Here is a 21243-nt window from a genome sequence, read left to right as displayed (position 1 = left end):
AGACATTCTAGTGTCACTCAGCCAAAAACACAAAATATCAAATGTGGTTTGTGATACTTGGCAGTAACCCAGACACAATATACTAGTGAAATTGAGGCTTACGTATTTGTTTTCTTGCTTTCTTTTTTGTGTGTGTGTGGGGGGGGTAAATGGAGGGTGCGGGGTTTTCTTAATTTAAAATGTTCATTTATTTTTATTATCTTTTTGAATCCTTTGTGATTTTTTTAATAATAGCTAGCTGTATCTATTCTTCAGATAGAGCGGTATATTCACGGCCTAGAGGGTATTAGAGATATAATTAGAGATATAATTCTTAATAGAGATATAATTCTTAGAGATATAATTCTAACTGGAGTTTTATCTTATATACATAGCCCTGAAGGGACTTCTAACCCAAATGTCCTCTTTTATCTAATTAGATTTTAAAGATCTTCACATGGGTCTTATATGTTAAGCTATTTGGTTTAACTTAGGCCATGATTTACATATAATTTTATATTGATTTCAGGTTATGCCTCACATTAACCTATTTCTACCTTCATTCTCTGGGATTATTTATTAGATAGAGAGATTTAATTAGTTAGAAACCTGAAATATTTATTGAAGATAGGCAATTGAGTCTTTCTAGACCTTTAGATGAATTTGTTAAACAGTAAAACAAATTATGTTATTGGTTGTTGTTGTTGTTTGGTTCAGTGCATTATATTTTATTAGAACAACATGGAGAGTGAGAATAAATGCCCATTGGTATCATTAGATTTATTTTGTCTTGCTATTTACTCATTAAATATGCAAAGATCAGCTTGGCTTAAATTTATTAAATAGTGCTGTCTCTGTAATAGGCATGAGGATTTAAAAGTAATAATCGTAAGTCATTTTGCTGGTAATAAGGGATAGTATGTCTGTTACTTTTTGAACATCAAATAACACCAATATAAAAAGTTGTTCATATTTACTGCACCCTATTTATCTAAAAATCTGGGGATAATTCATTATGATGATTTTTTTATAAGAAAAAAACTGTGAGGGTATTTTCTGTGAACTAAAGTGCTGAAATTGTAAACCAAGTTTGAGTTTCCAAGCTCCAACCATTCCTATAATTAAAAGCAAATGTGTTTCTCCAAAGAATATTGAAAGCAGTAGTTGGGAGCTAGAATTTCATATTATTATTGGTTGTATTTTTCAGGTATATACAATAAAGTTCTTTTTTCCTTCTGCTCAAACAATTAATTTACTGTGATTGTGCAAAAATAAGTTATGTTACCTCTGGTTGTCAGAGGTGATTTTTCAGTTGTTTGTTTTCAAGTGCAAACTTTGCTCCAATACATTTTTTTTTTTTAATTATTCATGTGCACTGATAGAGCTCTGAGTTGCTTACTCAGGTTTCTGGCTAGAGTCATAGCTGATCACATTCCATGGGCAAGCATAGGGTCAGTGGGTAAAAGAGAAATGATTTAATCTGCATTCTTTTTCAAGCTTTGACACTTGTGGAAAGGGCTGAGGACTGTGGCTCTGATATTGCTCATTTCGGAGATCTGTCCAATTGTACACCTTCACTTACCTTACTTATCATACCTAAATCTTTGGCATTAACAGGAATTTTTCAAGGATGGATTCTGAGTTGCAGACACAAGGTTTATTATAGTTTTGTGTCTTAGCATTGTTGGATGAATCTTGATTATTTTAGAACAGCTCATAAAAAGTTTGTACCATTTTTCTAGGTTCAAGAAAAAATAGGGATGTAATAGTTCAATAAACATTTCTTTTTTAATATGTGTTGTATAGAAACATGCAACTTAGGGACTTGGTTGTACCTCAACAAAGCCAGAGGTTTTGTTTCATTGATCTTTATTATCTCAGAGTCTAGTATATACCTGAGGTATAGTAGTGCTTAGGACGTGTTTGTTAAATGAGATGGTAGAAGAGTTAAGACCAGAATATGTTTTATTCGCCTCAGGAATAACTCAACAGAGAGAAACTGGGGGAATGGAGGAAATTAGTAAACCTGATTTTGATCATGAATTGAACTAAGGACATAAACACATGCCAATTATCTCTGTTGTACAAGTGAATTGAGAATTGTCAGAAAACTAAAAGAGGAAAGAGAAACTTAGGTGGGTGGTCTTACATGGAACTTAGGGTTTAAATGGAAGAACATACTGTATATGGGTCCAGCTGACAGTTCTCAAATATGTTGGTCTTAGTACCCCTGTATGCTCTTAGAAATTGTTAAGGACTTCAGAGAGCTTTTGGTTAGGTGTGTCTTACCTATCGAAATTTATCATTTTGAACATTAAAACTGAGAAAAAAATTAAATATTTATTAATTTGTTTAAAAATCATATTAAACACATACCTTAATTTATTAAAAAACTTTATTTTCCCAAACTTAAAAAAATAATGGAAAAAGAGACATTATTTTATATTTTCATAAATCCCTTTAATATTTGGCTTAAGAGAACACAACTGGATTCTGAAATCTTCTCATGCATTCCATTGCAATAAATTATTTCAGTTAAAGTATATGAACAGAATCCATCCTCACTCAGATCTATGAAGTTGGATCAGGGAGACATACTTTGGTATTCTTTTAAGATAATTGTCAATTTTCTTTTGATACTACACCAGAACTCCACAAGTGGCACTTTCTTAAAATTTACTTGCAATGTGGAATTTGAAATCCTATCAGTGAACTTTGTATACTTTGTTACATAAAAATACATTGATCTATCTTGCATTTTGAATGGATCTTTTATTACCTACTCATGACTTAGAAATATCAGGAATTGATCATTTAGAAAATATTGTTATAAGTGTTAAGAATCTTATCAAAAAGCTCTTTAAATACATATTGACTCTCAACTTCATGGCAATGGTTAGAAGTTTTTCAAAATTTGAGTTTTTTACTCAAAATCTCAAATTTTATTATCAGTAACATGTATTATTTTTTCCTTCAAGTGTCAGATCCCTTTTGTTCACTTGCTAACAAACAAGTATCTGCCACATACTCAAGTCTAAAAAAATATAGTTTCCCTACCAGTTATTTTTTTAAATAAAAACTGTATTCCATAAGTAAAGCAGCTAGTTTAGCTTGCAGTTTAATCACATGCATGCTTTTCTTTGAGACAACTATAATCCTTAGGTACAGATTAGTGGTTTATGTACATTGTACTGTTTGCCACACAAAATATTGAAAATCACTGAGATTTAAGGGCCTAGGTTTTATAAATTTAATAATTTTGCTATTTCTTCAAAAGATTTTCTTCAGTTTTCAGGTGAAACTGGCATTTTATTTTTACTGTGAGTGCCTAGCAGTGAAGAATACAATTACTGCTAGGATACTTGAGAGCTATTTTGGAAAAGTACTGCTTTAATTTGTGCTAAGGCACCAGCAGTTTACCCATCATTGCTTTTGCACTTCTAGTGTACATGTCAATACAGAAGAAAAGGCAAGCAATGGTGTGCATTATTATGAAGACAGTTTTGACTTCCAAGGCCTCTTTAATGGGTCCCTGGTATGCCTCGAGCCCCATGTTGCACTGAGGAGAACCATTGGTCTAGGTAATGAGATTTTTGCATTTCAGTTTAAGAAAAGCCACTAGAAATAGTCTATTAGAAGTGTGTATAGAATATTAGGTGCACAGACTATGACATTAACAGGAATGAGTTTTAGCAATTGGGCAATAAATTAATATATTTTCACAGTGAACAGCATCAAGATTTCTAAGAAAAATGATGGGACATTTGTAAAATTAGTGCTAAATGATTGTCTTCTAGACAGTTTAGAATCAGAGTTAGTGAACCTTAATTAAATGTCTGTATATCTTGTGTATAATCCCTCACAGGCAAAAAATAAGCAACAGAACTGGGTAAATAATAATAATAATAATTAAAATAACATCGACTATTGCTATGTTCAGTCACTGAGTTAAGTGCTAAGTGCTTTGAGATTTTACCATTTGATGCTCATAACACTGTTAATATCATTCCCACTTCATAGCTATGGAAACAGTCTCAGACAAGTTAAATGATTTGCTTAAATTCAGATAGATAGAAAGGAAAATCACATCCAGACTTACATACGTCCATTATTTATACTCATACCTACTATTCTAGAAAGGCAGGGCAATCTGTGGTTTCAGTTAAGAGAAGAGCCCTTTACTCTGTGGATATGCGTATATATGTATGCTTTTAATAATCTTGTTTTCAGGCCCTTATTTATTGTTAAGAAATCTTTGAAAAGTAGTTTTATATATTATCTGAACTAAGGGAAATATGGTTTTTGCTTGACTCAATCCTGGCCATCAGCAGATGCTGTACATTTTTATGGGTCAGTTAGTGGTGGTAGCAGTCCCAAATTGCAACATGTGGAAGTGTTTCTGGAGCAGGGAGGAACAGTCAGAATATAAGAGAGGGGAGCTGGAGACAAATGAAGAGCACAGGTATTGGTAATGCCTCTTCTAATCCATAGAACTGTACAATTTGGGAGTAGTTGCTGTAATTTATGAAGGTGGAGAATCCATTTTTAGATTAACAGATGATAAATCTTACTCTCCTAAGGAATATGATGAAGTTGGAGTAGATGGCTTATGAAGATTATATTAAAGGAGGGGAAACATTTTATTGATTTTTCTTCTTTTGATCTCCAGAGTGTTCTTTTTAAAAAGCAACCTGTGATGATTTTCTGATTTTATTTTTTTCTTATTGATATGTTTCTAAATTTATTCAACAAAATGTTGTGATTAAATTTTCAAGACATATACAAATGTGTATTACAAACAGCAATATTGATGGCCAATTAAGCTCATGCTCCATATTTATATATGGCTTCAGGATGCTTGATTTGGCCTCTCTGTTTTGGTAATAGATTTCCGTGGACAAAATTTATCTTCTGACTAATTTATTCTTTCTTTTTTTTTCCCTTGCCTTTATTAAAACACTGATCATTTTAATTCCTTATTGTTCCAGTAGATTTTGAGGCAACTACTCTAGGATTATTTTGGAAAAGTATATATGTACTTAGCATTTTGTGTAATCAATTCTTCATTGTATTGTTTACAGCTTGCACTTTGTCATCATTACAATGAAAAACTGCCTAGTGACCTCATTAGTTTTGAGGGACTGTTGAATTAGTGACTATAAAGGATTCCGCAGGCCTGAAGGTGGGTCCTCTATTCCAAGAATTAGTAAATCTGAAGTTCAGCTCTATATAATACCCATGAAAGTAGGTAGTATTCAGAATTAGGAGCATGTGACTAACAATAGGAAAAGAATAACTGACAAATAATTTGGGCCAAGATGAATTTAGAAATACTTTAAAATATCTTAGATATAAAATGTGGTAAATACTTTTTAATGTTTTCAGGCTTTAAGCAGTCTGTGACAACAGTGGCCAATTTTAGTAGATTAAATAAGGAGGAGAGCGTATAAGGAATGGAGACAAGTAAAAACAATTCTATTAGACAAGTATTTTTTATAAAATACACATACGCAATTATATATTAACATGTATAATATCATATATTAGCATATATGCAACTATTATACAAAGACTGTTGGATTTTCCCTGGTGTTAAGATCTGAGATAAAATGGGACAATAAAGTCATGGAGAAGAAACATAATCTAATTGGCAGATAATGTATATGTGGTAATCAAGAATTGACTATAGGTCCACAGTCTTTTTCAGTTTCCAGACATATATCCATATTTAAGAAACAATCAGTGAGTAAAAACCAAATTTTAAGGAACATTAAGAAACATTGAGGAAATGTTGACGGACATTGACAAACCCTGCTGGACAACTGACAGTTGGGAACCATGGGGTTGTTACTGATTATTTGTTTCAGATTATTTGATATTTTTCTGAAATATTTTGTCATTTACAGATATATGTAAAGTGCTTACATTATGTCAGACAGTGGTAAGCACTGGGCATTGTCTTGCTTTCACAATACTCTTGGAGGTATAACAACATCTCATTATTCAACAAATGACATACTGAGGCTAGTGGAGGTTTAGTTTATGGAGCTGGTTTATAGTGAAAGCAGGATTTGAACCCAGCAGCCTGACTCCACAGTATATACTTTTAATCTCCACACAGCACTGACTAACACTATGTATTGTAACAATGGTGGATACTTTCTGTAGTCTCATAGGCATACAATTTTTACTGTGTAAAAATTTGTTTTCATAGTTTGATATTTCTTCATACTGGTGACTGAAGAAATACAGGGTAAATTTAAATTTAGGTAATGACCTAGTAGTAGGTCATTAGCTCCCTATTAATCTTTATTTAGGTTAGGCTTGAATGAATGGACCTACAATTTGTAAGTTCCTCATTTTGATTTGTTAAACTTGAGGTGGGAATACATTTCCATTCTTCCAGTTACTGCCTCATTTATTTTCTTCCCTTTTCAGCAAAATTTCTTGAAAAAGTTGCTTAAACATGCTTTCTTTCTTCTCATTATCTCTTAAACTCATCTCATCGGGCTTAACTTCTGCCACTCCAATGAAAATTGCTCTTACCAAGGCTACCATGATAGCCACATTTCTACATCCAACGGTTGGTTCTCAGTGCTCATTGTATACATACTTCTAAGTCATCATACTGTGGATTTTTAATCCTATTTCTCGGATCAATTCCGTCTCAGCCTCCTTTACCAGTTTCTTTCCATGTCCTTAAATTCTAAATGTTGTAATGTCCATGGAATCAATTCTTGAAAACTCTTCTTTTTTCAATGCACACTTATTTTCTTGAGGATCTCAATCAACCTTATGATTTTAAATAACATATATACATTGATGACTCCAAAATTTTGTTTCTACCCTATGTATTTCTCCTTAATCCCGTATTTATATAACCAACCACTTACTCATTATGTTTAATTAGTTTCTTAATAGATATTTTAAATTAATGTTTCAAAATCTGAGCTTCTGTTATCTTCTCCAATAAAAATCTATTTCACCCCTAGCCATCTCCTTCTCAATTGATGGCAATTCCAATCTTTAATTGTTCAAAACGGTAAAAAAACTTGGAATCCTCTTGACTCCTTACTACCCTACATACAATCTATTTAGCTAATCTTGGATATCTTAAAACAATATGCAGAAACTGGATCATTTCTCATCACTTCTACCATTACTATCTTGATCTAAGATACTGTCATCCTTTCTTTCGATTATTGAAGACATTTTCTTGCTGATTCCCAACATCCTTTCCTACTATTCTCTTCCCTTGCTTGTCTGCTTTACCCATACTGGTGTCATGCTAGGAACACACCTGCCTTGGAGCCTTTCCTCCCGGCCCTTCCTTCTGCATAGAACACTCTTTCCTGTATATACCTATTTGGATAATTTTCTCCCATTTGGATAATTCCCTTCCTTCAAGTATTTGCTCATACCTAACATTCTAATTGAGAATTAATCTTCCTTCACTAACATCACTGTAGCCACCTTCTCATCCTGCCTGATCTCTATTTCCCTGCTGTAGTTTTTCATATTCCTCTTCCATAGGATTTATCAGTCTCCTGAACCAGCCTCTTCTTATCTCCCAAATGCTAAATGTTGGGATACCCCTGGAATCAGTTCTTGAAATTCTTCCCTTTCTAATCTACACTATTCTGTTGAGGAGCTCAATCAATCTCATTAATTTCAAGTATCTATCTATCTATCTATCTATCATCTATCTATCTAATCTATATCTATCATCTACTATACATGTATAAGTATGTGTCTGATATAATTTACTGATCTATAATTTTGATTATGGTTTACCTGTCTTTCTCCCACTAGATCACCCTATGTGACCAGCTCTTGTCAGTTACTTTTCTGACTTTTTTTCCTCCTGGCTCTCCTTACTGAGCTTGCTCAGCAACCACAGTGAGGGCTCCAGGCCCCAGCCTCAGGTTCTCCTGCCTCTGAGTCTTTGTGCTAGCTGCTTTTTCTCTCTTTCCTTCTTTTTGTTTCTCCTTAGACTCTATCATCACCCAACATAACACATATGTTACTTCTTTATTTTGTTTACGATATGTCTTCTCTCTAAAATATATGTTCCATGAGGGGAAAAATTTTCATCTGTTTATTACTGCTGTATTCCCAGTACCTACAGTAGGGCTGGCTCAATTCAGACATTCAGTAAATCTTTGATAAACTAAGGAATTACTGTTGAACACATTGCAAATAAACTGCTTAAATGCTAGGAACTCAGTCAGTGATGCATGCTGAAGAAAAGGAGTCATTTTTCATATTTCAAGCCAAGCTATGGAACTTCTTCTGAAATTAGTGAAGCTAGCTAATTGGCAAGGACTGATTTTCCTGGATAAAATGACAGTGGCTGTATGACTTGACTGGCTAAGAGCCTTGTAACCCAATATTAAGAAATTGTTAGTGTCTGAAGAACAGTGAGATCAACTAATGCTTATTTTATTGATATTTTTGTGAAGTAGAACATTTTTGAATATATATCACAATGTAACTACACTATTACCATGTCTTCTCATTTTCTTGGAACTTATCTAATTTTGCTTTAGAGGGCAAATCTTAACTTATCATAAACGGTGCTCTTGAGCAAAAAAGGGAATACATAGACACTTTTTAAAAAAATTAGTACTTTCAATAGTAATAAATTTAGGTATTGTTATTCTTTTTTTTTTTCAAATTTACCATCCTTGATCAACATCTGACATTAGCAATATTAGTAAATTTGATTAATAAAATACAGCAGAGAAAATGTTGCTTAATAACTCATCCTGACTGAGGTTTAGTTGGCAGAATGTATGGTTTTGATTTGGAAGAATCTCGATTCAAATGTTGTCACAGCTACTCTCATTTTCCTCATCTGTAAAATTTGAATGACAATACTCATTTCACTCTCATTTCCCTTATTACAAGGGGAAAAAAAAAGTACTCAGTGAAGTTTTTAAGTTTCCTCCTCTTTTCTCCAAAGTACAGACATGCACAGAACTATTAACATTAAAAAAATACTTTCTATTTCTAAAGTGTTTTGGAGCACTATCCTTCCTTTTTCTTGATTTCCCTAACAAGTCTGTAAGGAGGTAAGTCAGGTGTTCTCTTCATTTTAAGGAAAAAGCACAGAGAATTTCATGATTTGTGTGTGGTCACAAATCTAGACTACATCTGGGTTTTTCTGACTTTGGTCAACATGTTTGACATTAAGCCACATTGTCCAGTCTGTGGTTAAATTAATGCTATTTACCCATCCACCATTTTATTGTTGTTGACATAATTCAATAATAGTTGTAGTCCCTTAAGTGAAGTAATTTATTAATCCAGAAACTTTGTTGAGAAGCTTAGTTGCTTATGACACATTAAAATATTAGATTGTTCATTATCTATTTCATTTTGAAGCCTTATCTTTGATTCAGATGGGGAATGTTCATCTCTCCATTTTTCAATGATGGTAGTGAAATATCAACTACCATGAAATTGTGTGTTTATTTGTGAACTTATTTTGGAAATATTTTTTTATCAACTACCTAATGCAGTTCTCTTAACTGAAGTCAAATTGTCTTCATCAAATGAAGGTTAAACTATTTTTTCTTCAAAACTACTTTGATTTTTATGAGACATATGAATTCTGGTAACTTCTTAAGTGAGAGTTTTCTAATTCATAGTTTAAACATTTCCCTGAAAAGAAAAATGTTTTGCTACTTACAGAAAATTTGAAAATAAGCATATACCCAGAGACAATGGGCTTCCCTCTTGCTTGGTGTAGTGTTCTATAGTATATAACTGTTTGTTCTTTGGTCAAAATAACTACAGTTTATATTTATGTATATATCCACTTCATTCTACAATGGATTTGAAATAGGTTACAATAAAAGAAAAATAATTTAATGAATCTCCAGGAAGCAAAAATAAGTGATTGCTAAAAATAAATTCTGGTATATATAAGATTTGTGTACAGAAATGTATAACTTAGGTAGTCAGCTGAGTTTATGTTTAGCTTTCTATAGGCCAAATCAAACAGAGAAATGAGATCAGGTATATAAGTCATAGTGTTCTAGGACTAAACAAACACATACATGTGTAAGAGTGTTAACAAAAAATATATACATTTTTCTAAAACTAGGGGTCCAAGAGGAATTTGTCTCACAGATGCTCAAAAAGAGATCTTTTTTTAAGAGATGATTTTTTAAAATGGTACCCTCACTAGTACAATGACAGATTTTCAACATCTCTTTATTGTGATATCTTTTACTATGGGTTTATGGCAAATTGTAAAAGTGTGATTCTGACAAATTATTTACTTATGGATCAGAGGAGATTCCCCATTGGTAAAGTGCTTATGTTTGGCTTTATTTCATGTGATGAGTTAATATTTTATAGCCACACAAAGAACATTCCTGTTGGGGTTTTCACATTAACACATCTGCAGCACATCACGGGGAAAACCTGACTTATAAGGGTTTTCAGTACAATTTTAGCTTAATTTATGAGGAGATTGGTATTTTTAAAGGCAAAATTGGTTAATTTAAGGCAATCCTCTAAAACACTTGGCACAAATCTAGCAATCTGTTTCTTAGATTGTGCCTGTTTCTTAGAGACAGACTCAGAGTTACTAAATGTTACTGAATTGATTGTATTGCTTTATTGTAGCATTTTTCCTTAGCAGTAGCCACATGCTAAAAATTTAATTCATCCTCTATCTTTTAAGATGGTACATTAAATTCTCCACTAAGAAGATTAAAATACTAATTCATGTGTATGACTAAGTGGGACAGAACTGCTCATATTGCAATGCCAACTGAATATTTTATTACTTTGCATAATAAAATAGGGAAAGGTATTTGTTTATCCATTGAGGTTGTAATTGGTTACAAGTAAATAATGAATCCTTAGTATTTGAAGTCCAGAGCCTGGCAGATTTAGAACACCACTTGACCTCTGACTTTCTGGAAAATTAAGGAAGTGGGAGTAAAAATTTTCTTTATAGGACAAGATGGTTCAGGATGGGAGGGACAACACAGCTTGCCAAAAATTTGGGTCAAACTGAACACAGATGGCTGTAACCGATAGAGGTGTCTATTATTGTATTTTCTTCTCAGCACTTTTCTTTGTATCAGTGTGTTTATACTGAGATGAAGAATATTTTGTTGCTCAGCAACCAAGAGAAAATACATTCAGAGAATCCATTTTTGTTAAAAAAAAAAAAAAAGGTTGTGGTAGATATTAGATAGTGGAGGATGGGGCAGTATTTCCAGGAGATTCTCCAGGAGGGAAGTGTTTGTTACACACGTCTAAAACTGAATAAATCACATTGTACATTTTACTTTTTAGCTTGTCTCTACCTTCTACCTTAAATACTATTTGAAAACAATGGCCTAAGTAAATGCATTTTTTTAGTCAATAGTATGTTATAATGCATAAGGTAAACATTTGAAGAAGTAAAACTATAATTTAAATTTCACTTTCATACTTTATTTTTTTTCTATTTTTCTTTTCAAACTTTGATTAAGGGATTTAATGTGTACTTCACTTTCTGAAGTTTTATTTTATTCTTTTTTTTTTTTTAAAGATTTTATTTATTTATTTGAGAGAGAGAGAATGAGAGAGAGCACATGAGAGGGGGGAGGGTCAGAGGGAGAAGCAGACTCCCTGCCGAGCAGGGAGCCCGATGCGGGACTCTATCCAGGGACTCCAGGATCATGACCTGAGCCGAAGGCAGTCGCCCAACCAACTGAGCCACCCAGGCGCCCTAGTTTTATTTTATTCTTAATAATTGAGTGCAGTTGTGCATGCATGGTTAAACACTAAAATAAACAAATTTGGGAGTCAGAATAATTTTGTTCAAATCTTGGCTTTACCCTTTTGTGCTGTGTGACCTTGAAGCAGAGGCTAACTTCTCTGAGCCACAGTACCTTCATCTGTTAAAGGCAGGGAATTCTAACCACTTACCTTTTTTAAATTTTTTTAATAGTATTTTTTTATTATGTTATGTTAATCACCATACATTACATCATTAGTTTTTGATGTAGTGTTCCATGATTCATTATTTGTGTATAATACCCAGTGCTCCATGCAGTACATGCCCTCTTTAATACCCATCACCAGGCTAACACATCCCCCCACCCTCCTCCCCTCTAGAACCCCCAGTTTGTTTCTCAGAGTCCATAGTCTAACCACTTATCTTATTAAGTGTTGTGACAAAAAGGTCCAGTACACATAGCAGTGCAGATTTTCTTAAAAGACGGTTTGGTTTACTTTTATTGATGCTACATTCAGTTACTCCTCGTGTGGTCCAGAAGGCAATGATTAAAAAAAAAAAAAAAAAAAGGTAAACAACTACTGGTATGTAAATAGCTACTGTTTATGCAGGAATTGGGATGAATTTCTAATGATACCATGCAGAAAGGAAACAAAACCAAACTTATAAGTTCTATTTCCAAGTTTTAGGAAAATTATTAAAGAAACACATTAAAAATGACCTCTGTGGTAATTTTCTTCATAATATATCAGGTTGAAAAATAATTTTTAAGTGACAGTGACTACTGAGCTGAAAGACATAACTAAGGAAAGAAAGATTATTAACTAAGACAGGAGAGAGATATAGTTTTCAAAATATCGAGTTTGCTCATGATTTAAGTAAATTGCAGGATTCTTTTAAAAATTTAAATATAATACAAAGCCAGATAAGCATTATCCAACTCATACACCATGTTCTGATAAAAGTATCAAATATTAAAGTCATTTTCTCAATATTTGGAGCTTCTTAAAGCAACTGTGTGAAATAGATTGCACAAAAGAGGACACTGATGCTTTGATACCTATTTCACAGAGCTGCTTTGAAAAATAATATAAATAAATGTACAGGATATTCCCCCCAAAATAAGTATTAGGTCACCTTTTTCATTTACATAGATGGTAATTTTGTCTTTTAGTAGCCAAGATATCAAGGATATAACATTGAGAGCTGCATAAATGACACCTCATCTTTTCATTCCTGCTTTTAAATGAGAACAAGTTTGAGAGCTTTCTTGGTTTTTCCCAGTAGAGAATTCAACCTACTTAGGATTTCCAATTTTCTTCTAAGATGGAAGGTGGACATAGAAACAAGAGATATTAATTTTTTTCCTGGCCAGTTGTCCAGATGTATATGTCTACCTTGCTCAATCTTTTCCTGCACATTGTCACTTAGGCACTAACCGAGGACTTCTAAATTAGGACTTTGTTCTTACTTTTTTTTAAGTTCTTATTTAAATTCCAGCTACTTATAATACAGTATAATATTAGTTTCAGGTGTACAATATAGTGATTCAACACTTCTATATATCACTTGGTGCTCATCACAACAAGTGCACTCCTTAATCTCCATTCCCTATTTCACCCTCCCCCTGCCCACCTCCCCTGTGATAACCATCAGTGTGTTCTCTGTATTGAAGAGTCTGTTTTCTTGGTTAGGACCTTGTTTTTATTTTTTATTGTAAACAATTTATTTGCCTTTGTGTTGCCTTCCCATTCTTAACTTTCATTCCAGTGTTCAATATGCCAGACATCCTGTTCAGTACTAGAGATTCAAATTTGCCTTTTCCAGATGCATGCTTTCAAGAGACAACAGTATAATAGGTAGACAAACATCACATAAACTATTATCAGAAAATGTAGAAAACTGCTATGATGAAAAATGTCTTACAGTTAATTGTAGTAACTGGTTCCATGCAATTGAGATTATTTATCCTACTTAATTGTTTAGTTTTTGTACTTCATAAGGGATTGTCTGCATATTTTAAGCTACTTGAAGTAAAATTATTTTCATGCTCCATATTCTGAGAAAACATCTGTGAAACAATGCTTACCTTTATTATTTTCCCATTTTTAAAAAATATTTGATATATCACTCTATGTAACTAAATGGAGTTTGAGTTAAAGTATGCCCACCATTGGGCTCATCCCAGAAATACTGTAGTGTACCTGGTCTCAGGCTGCTTCTCAGTCCTAATGTGTGTCCCCTTCCTCACAGTTTGGACACAGGTCCATTCTGTGCTGCTACCATCTCTGCCCTTAAGAGCTACCTGTGCCCTAAGATGCCTCCGCACATGTTTACATTTGATGACATATTTGCTCAGGAATTATGTTTAATCATCTGTCTTCAACATTATTTCCTTCTCTGATAGTGGTTATTAAACAATAACAGCATGGTTATTAACTAATAATTATTGAACAATAATAGCAACTACCCCTGAAACAATGTGAATTATTTATTAAGAAAAGATGGCTATTCATGCTTTTTAATTCAAATCTCAAAATAATTCTGTGAAATAGATGCTGTTATTGTCATTTTACAGATGAGAAAACTCAGGCTTAGGAAGGACAAATTTGCTCCCTTTGGGCCATACAATTAGAAAGACAGAAAGCAGGGATTGGAACCCAGGCATTAACTCCAAAACTCACCCCTGCCAATAGCAGAATTCAACTGAAGTTGCTGACAAAGATATCAGTTTGGGAACTTAAAAAAAAAAGAGTCATCAATATTTTCGCTGTACATGGCATATTATTTGCAAATTATATATATATGTATATATGTGTATATATATATAATAGCATGGATGCCTTTTAAGATATCACTTTAAGTCTTTTTGGAATGAGTCATAAATTAAAAAAATGTAGATACAGGATTTTAAGCAAATAAATCTGGAAAATATTTTTTAAAATATCACTGGTATCACTGACTCATACAAAATACGGGAATATATAAAAACATTATTTCCTTCAACATAGATTTCAAGAGCTTTTATTGTTTCTATTTGGAAATATTGAACGGAAGCAAAATTTAAACTTTTAAAAATATTTAATTTTCATATGGTGATGTCTTTTAGTTTGATTAGTTCTCAAAACTTAATGCACATCAGAATCCCTTATGTAGATAATTATTTGAAATGTAGATTATTTTTCAGAAGATTCAAGAAAGATCCTTGGAACCTGCTTTTTTCTTTTTTTTTAGTCCCACAGTGATTCTGATGCAAATGGACACAGACCTCATTGTAAGACACCATTATTCTTTACTAGGTTAGGTTTTATACAAGCAATTAATCACACTTTTGCAAATTTGAAAAACTCTTCTCTGAAGCAGTAACAGTGCTAGATCAACACATGAGCATTAATGTATAGATACATTTTCTAACTTGATATCTACTGAAAAATAGTATAATACTTTGGCAATAGGTGACAAGATATGGCAAGTATGTATAAATAATAGTGAAATAATAAAATGTAAATTGAAATAAAAATGTACACTGCTCTATTTATTGATTAATTAAGCTCATGTAAATGTCTTATAAATAGTTACATGACTTTCAGTATCCCCTCACTGTCTTCTCAGGAATTACTTTTAACAAGATAGCTTTTATCTATCTATCTATCTATCTATCTATCTATCTATCTATCTATCATCTATCATCTATCTATTTTTATATTTGTTATACATTTAGAAAGAAGATGGGAACAATAGACTTTTTGTTAGAATATGTCACATTTTAAGTGATTAAAACTTCTTAGGAAAAACAATATTTCAGAGAGATACACAGGGAAAAGAACAATATGGAAGAACTATGTAGTTTCAAGTGCTCATAGAGCCATTCCCAAGAGAGTATATTTAAAAGGAATTAAAATAAAGATCTTTTGCTGAGAACAGAATGTATAAGGTGTATTTAAAAGTACATCAGGTGGCCTAAGATAGTAGATATATAGGAATCTATGCTAATATTAGAGATTTAGATTTAACAGTAAATGATATATTATGAACTTTACTGATTTATTTGAGGAAGACCTCTTAATTTTCATATTATAGTTCAATAATTGTTCAATTACTATTAGTGTGAAGTCTCAAAGTGTTTTTATTTATGAAGTTTTCTGAAAAGTGAAATCATGGGAGCTATAAAAAAGTCCACTTATGAGAAAATTGATTAATCATTAAAGAACTGTTAAAGAAATTTGGGATCCATCATGTACTCAATTAAATCCATCATGCCCTCATTATCTTTTTTAAGTTCTGACTTGTATACTGTGTAATGCGTTTTAATTTTATGTATATGCTCCCTTATCTAAAAACATTTATATTTACAAATAAGAGTATTTTTACATACAGCAATCAAGATCAATCAGTAGCTATACATGCAACATTCTATATGTAACAGAGTAAGAGGACACTTGAAAAAAATTGTACTTTCACTTAATTGAAACATGTGCCCAGCCATCTGGAACACTTCTGCATAATATAGAGACATTTGGCATTTTAAAGAAAGGATTTTGAATTAAACCAGAAATCTTTTGTGTCTTCCAAAGACATTGATTTATTGAGACTATGTGTGGCTTTCCCTCATATACAGAAGATTAATGATTTCCTAAATGCCCTTTCATTCTTTCATTTTATAAAATGAATATGTACAGTTAAGCAAAATGACATCTTTGAGATTCTATGAATAAAGATGACAAGAAATATTCCAAAGTATTTTGTTTGAAAAATTCATCACATGATAACAAAATATAATTTTTCCAAAAATAAAAGATGATCTTTGCATTATTGAATGATGGTTGAATGAATGAATGAATGAATGAATGAATAAGTAAATAGATGACTATCTTAATATTACACGAGTGATTTGTATGAAGCACATTAGAGAGTACTATAAAATCATTCTATCCTGTGATCTATAAACTTCTTAATTTTCAGCATGGTGACTGATGTTGATAAACTTAAAGCATCAAGCAGATCTTACCAGTGTGAAGTAATTTATATAAAGATGTTTTTGAGAATAAAGTTTTTTTTAAGCTCAAATAATTTTAAATCTTATAATTCAAGTATTAAAATAATAGCTTTTATGTTATCAAATTTGAAATTGTTGTTATATGGCTTTTTGCATTCAAATTTTTATATTATTTTTAATTTTTATTGAGATTCTGTAACTGAAGTTATACATTTATTATTTATGTTAAAATAAGAGTCTGAGTCCCTTCTTCAGTGGTCTGTTTTAATATAAAATGTTCATGTGGAATGGTTACCAGAGAGATAGATTTTTGTTATTTCTTGTCCAGGACACACACAAATCTTCATAGTCAAGTAAATTGAAAGATTTTATATAATTACATATATACAGGGTTGAGCAGAAGGGTTATATCAACAAAAATAGGAAAATAAATTTTAGGACCCCCAACAAAACCCTGAAAACTCACTTGAACATGAATAAATTTAATCAATTAACTCTTTATTGACTGATCAGAACTCTGTTTCACTGACTGACATTTATATATTTGAAAAAAAAAAAAAACACATAAAAAAGAAATGCCTAATTATGTGTCCATAAAGCATGTCTTATGGTGTCTAAAATTAACAAGTAGTTTATCTTATGAAAGGGATTCATTAAGTTTACCAATAATTATAACTGTAGTGATTTGAGATTTTATAGTTACTTGATTTATCATTTTAAAACAAAGCTATGTGAAAATTGCTGAGTTATATCTTTCACTATATGTTTGCATGAAGAACACATTGACTTAGTAGAAAAATTAATAACTAAATTATTTTTAAAGTAAATAACTAAAATATACTTTTATATTTTACTGGTTCTTATCTAAAGTAAATGCATTCTAAGGACAAACTTCTAATCAAAATAATATTCAGATGATTTATTAAATTATTACATGATATATTTTATTTAGTTTTATAGTGTGTTTTGGATTTTAATGTAAATATATCTAAATTAAAAAAACAAACTTTAATATTGAGAGCATGAGGTATGTTATATACATTTAAAAAAGAGTATTTTGGTTAGCATATGACTTCTTCTTTAATGTGCAAAAGGTTTCTTGTACTTTTTTTTTCCATATTAAAAAATTCAGATTTTGTGTTCTTAATTCTTAGGGATCCTTTATATTTCAGAGTGCTAAGTCTGTGTCCATTTCATTATTATTACTGAATGATGGCCATATTATCTTCTTTGGATTTTTGCTTTCTATATTAGGCAATACATTTCAATCTGTCTTAAGATCATCTCATTACACTTGCAAAATATTTCTTTTCTTAAGAAATTTATTTAGGCTGCTACTACAGAGAGCAAGGTCAGTGGCCAAGACTTGTTAGTCAAACTTTTTCATAATTGTTTCATATATACAGTTTAATAACTATATTGTTATGTTTCATAACATAGATATGTATACACATACATCCATTAATATGAAAAATATTGGTGAATTCTTTGTACATAGTTCATATTCTGAACCAAATAATCATGTGTTTGCCATTGTATTTTATTTTAACTTAGGCTTCTGAATTAGAAAGATTTGTTTAAAGACTTTTTCCCCTTATTTTCTTATTTACTATGAATATACTCTTAAATATTAAAAAATTCCTAAAACGGTGTATTTGTCACAATTTAACATGATCATGGCTAGCACTTAAATATTTTGTAGATCTCATCATATGCATATAATTTTATTCTTTATAGTAAAAGCAATTGGGTGAAGAGAGAAACAAAATGTTATATTACTCCATAGCTAAGAATACTACAATGAAATCTAAAATGCTACTGTAAAACTTTGTTCATTCATTTCACTGCTCTTTTTATTTCTTGGTTTTTATATTAAATCAGAGTTTTTTAAATGGAGAATGTTTCACCTGTGTACAGTTCTTCTGAGTAAATACCTAAAGCAAATGAATCAATGCTATATAATTTTGAAACTGTACATTGGGTTATAATGAACTATACTGCTAACATTAATTGTATGAGTGCTTTAGTTACTAAATAGTAAATGTTCTGCTTCATTTTTACATAATTTCATGTAGAAGCTACATAAGGTTTTTAAGAAATCAATCATTTTGCAGTTTTAAATTTTGTCCAATGAGTACTTTGAAAAACACCTATGGTTCTTATATTAAGGGCTCTGTATTTTCCCGTAAAAGCTAAGGTATGTCTTTTAAAATCTGCATCTACTCTTCCGTATACTGATAGCTTACTCTCCTTCAGTCAGTGCAAACATTTTCAGAAACAAATCAATATTTTATTCTAGGTATGTTGCACTGTATCTTCACGGGTTTAAAAACAATGATGAATGAAGCAACTTCAATTCACGGGGCCTGTTGCTTTTTAGTTTCCCCGGCTGGAATCTACAGCCTCAGTTCCAGACTCCTTCCACTTTTCCACTGTGTAACCATCCGCTGACTGTTCTAATGGACCCCCTGAATCAATCAAGAACTTTTATCTAATTTAGAATTCCATTTGGTTAGAAAATGATGAAACTTTAATTTTATTTCTCAACATAGTATTAGTAGTAGCAGTTCTTAGTGATTTTATTTATCTCAGACTTTTGAGCATATTTTTAAAAATCTGAGTTTGCATACCGACTACCTAGTATGTGAAGAACTTCACTGCTTAGAAAATTAAATAAAAAAATAAATATTGGCCCTTCTCTGATAAAAAAGTTTGAGAAGCCACGGTATAGAAAAAAAAAAAAAAAGGAATGTAGCGGCAACTTCGTGAGAGCAGACAGAGTAAATTAGTTGACCACATTGTTAGGTATGTTAATTTGAAAGGGCTTCCAGAAGATAAGTTTTTTTTTTTTTTTAAGATTTTATTTATTTGTTTCACACAGAGAGAGAGAGAGAGTGAGAGCAGGAACACAAGCAGGGAGAGCGGGAGAGGGAGAAGCAGGCTTCCCGCCTAGCAAGGAGCCCGACGCGGGGTGGGATCCCAGGACTCTGGGATCATCACCTGAGCCGAAGGCAGACGCTTAAGGACTGAGCCACGCAGGCACCCCCAGAAGATAAGTGTGATCTTGGGCTTACATGAATTGCTAAACGCAAATAGGGAGGGAGAAAACACCGGGCATTTTCCAAAGGCAAACTCAGCTCAGGACTGTGTAAAATGGGAATCAAGAAAAGTTATTGAGCTGGTCACAGGACCGTTTGTTTTAAGAGATGAACTGATAGATAGATTTGGGTTTTGATGGGAGTTGCAGGAGTGAGCATGAGAAGTACATTAGGACAGAGAGATTTTCTTGACATGTAAAGCAATTTACACTTTTAAAGTTGCCAGGGACCTCTCACAACTCAATTACTGTAATAAAAAAAAGGTCCTTATGTCTCACACTTGGGTCTTTAATTCCTTTTGAACTTATTTTTGTGTATGGTGTAAAAAAGTGATTATTCTTTTGCATGTAGCTGTCCATTTTTCCTAACACCGTTTATTGAAAAGATTGTCTTTTCTCCATTAAATATTCTTGCTTCTTCTGTCACAGATTAAGTGACCATATATGAGTGAGTTTATTTCCGGGTTCTCATTCTTGTTCCATGGATCTGTGTTTATTTTTATGCCAGTACCATACTATTTTGATTAGTATAGCTTTGTAGTATATTTTGAAATCTGGGATTGTGATGCCTCCAGCTTTGTTTTTCTTTTTCAAGATTGCTTTGGCTATTCAAGATCTTTTGTAGTTCCATCCAAATTTTAGGATTATTTGCTCTAGTTCTGTGAAAAATACTATTGGTATTTTGATAGGGATTGCATTAAATCTATAGATTGCTTTGCATAATATGGACATTTTAACAATATTAACTCTTCAAATACATGAGTATATCTTTCCATTTGAATTCACTTATATGTGGAATCTAAAAAAATGAAACAAACAAAAATAGACTCTTAAATACAGAAAATAAACTGGTGGTTGCTGAAATGGGGATATGGGTGAAATAGGTGAAGGAGATTAAGAGGTATGAACTTCCAGTTATAAAATAGTCACAAAGATGAAAAGTACAGCATTAAGAATATAAGCAATAATATTATAATAATGTATGGGACAAATGGTGACTGTGCTTATTGTGGTGAGCACTGAGTAATGTATAAAATTGTTGAATCAATATGTTGACACCTAAAACTAATGTAACGTTGTATGTCAACTATAATCCAGTAAAAAAAAGTTCCTGATGAATGTTGAGCAGTGCTGTAAATTTTACCAGAGCATATCCAAGAGACATCGAGTGTGGATTTTGAATAAAACATCCTTAGTGTCTATAGCAGTACCTGGCGCAGGGCAATGATCAATAAAAGTTGAAGAAATGAATTCATTGAAGTGAATTTTATGAATAACTGGGGTTAGCTTTCTTGGTGCTATTGTAGCTATTGCCTTCAGATTATTTTCTCTTTTACCTTTAGGAGGCACATTTGTAATTTGGTCATATTTAAATTGCTAATAGAAACAAAGATCATCTTCTAATCAAAGTCCTAGAATTGCTGA

The 21243-nt window shown here is 32.0% G+C and overlaps 1 protein-coding gene across 2 annotated transcripts in view; it reads left to right on the top strand.

The window, feature by feature from the left end:
* The window catches only part of FAT4 (FAT atypical cadherin 4), a 175533-nt gene that overhangs the window by 7601 nt on the left and 146689 nt on the right, over window positions 1-21243 (top strand). The gene's annotated exons all lie outside the window — the stretch shown is intronic.

Source organism: Leptonychotes weddellii, chromosome 2 (assembly GCF_054177405.1).
Source record: "Leptonychotes weddellii isolate Sample4059 chromosome 2, ASM5417740v2, whole genome shotgun sequence".
In the NCBI taxonomy this organism is placed as follows: Eukaryota; Metazoa; Chordata; class Mammalia; order Carnivora; family Phocidae; genus Leptonychotes; species Leptonychotes weddellii.
Note: the sequence above shows the minus strand (reverse complement) of the source record. Positions and strands in the feature narration are given on the sequence as shown.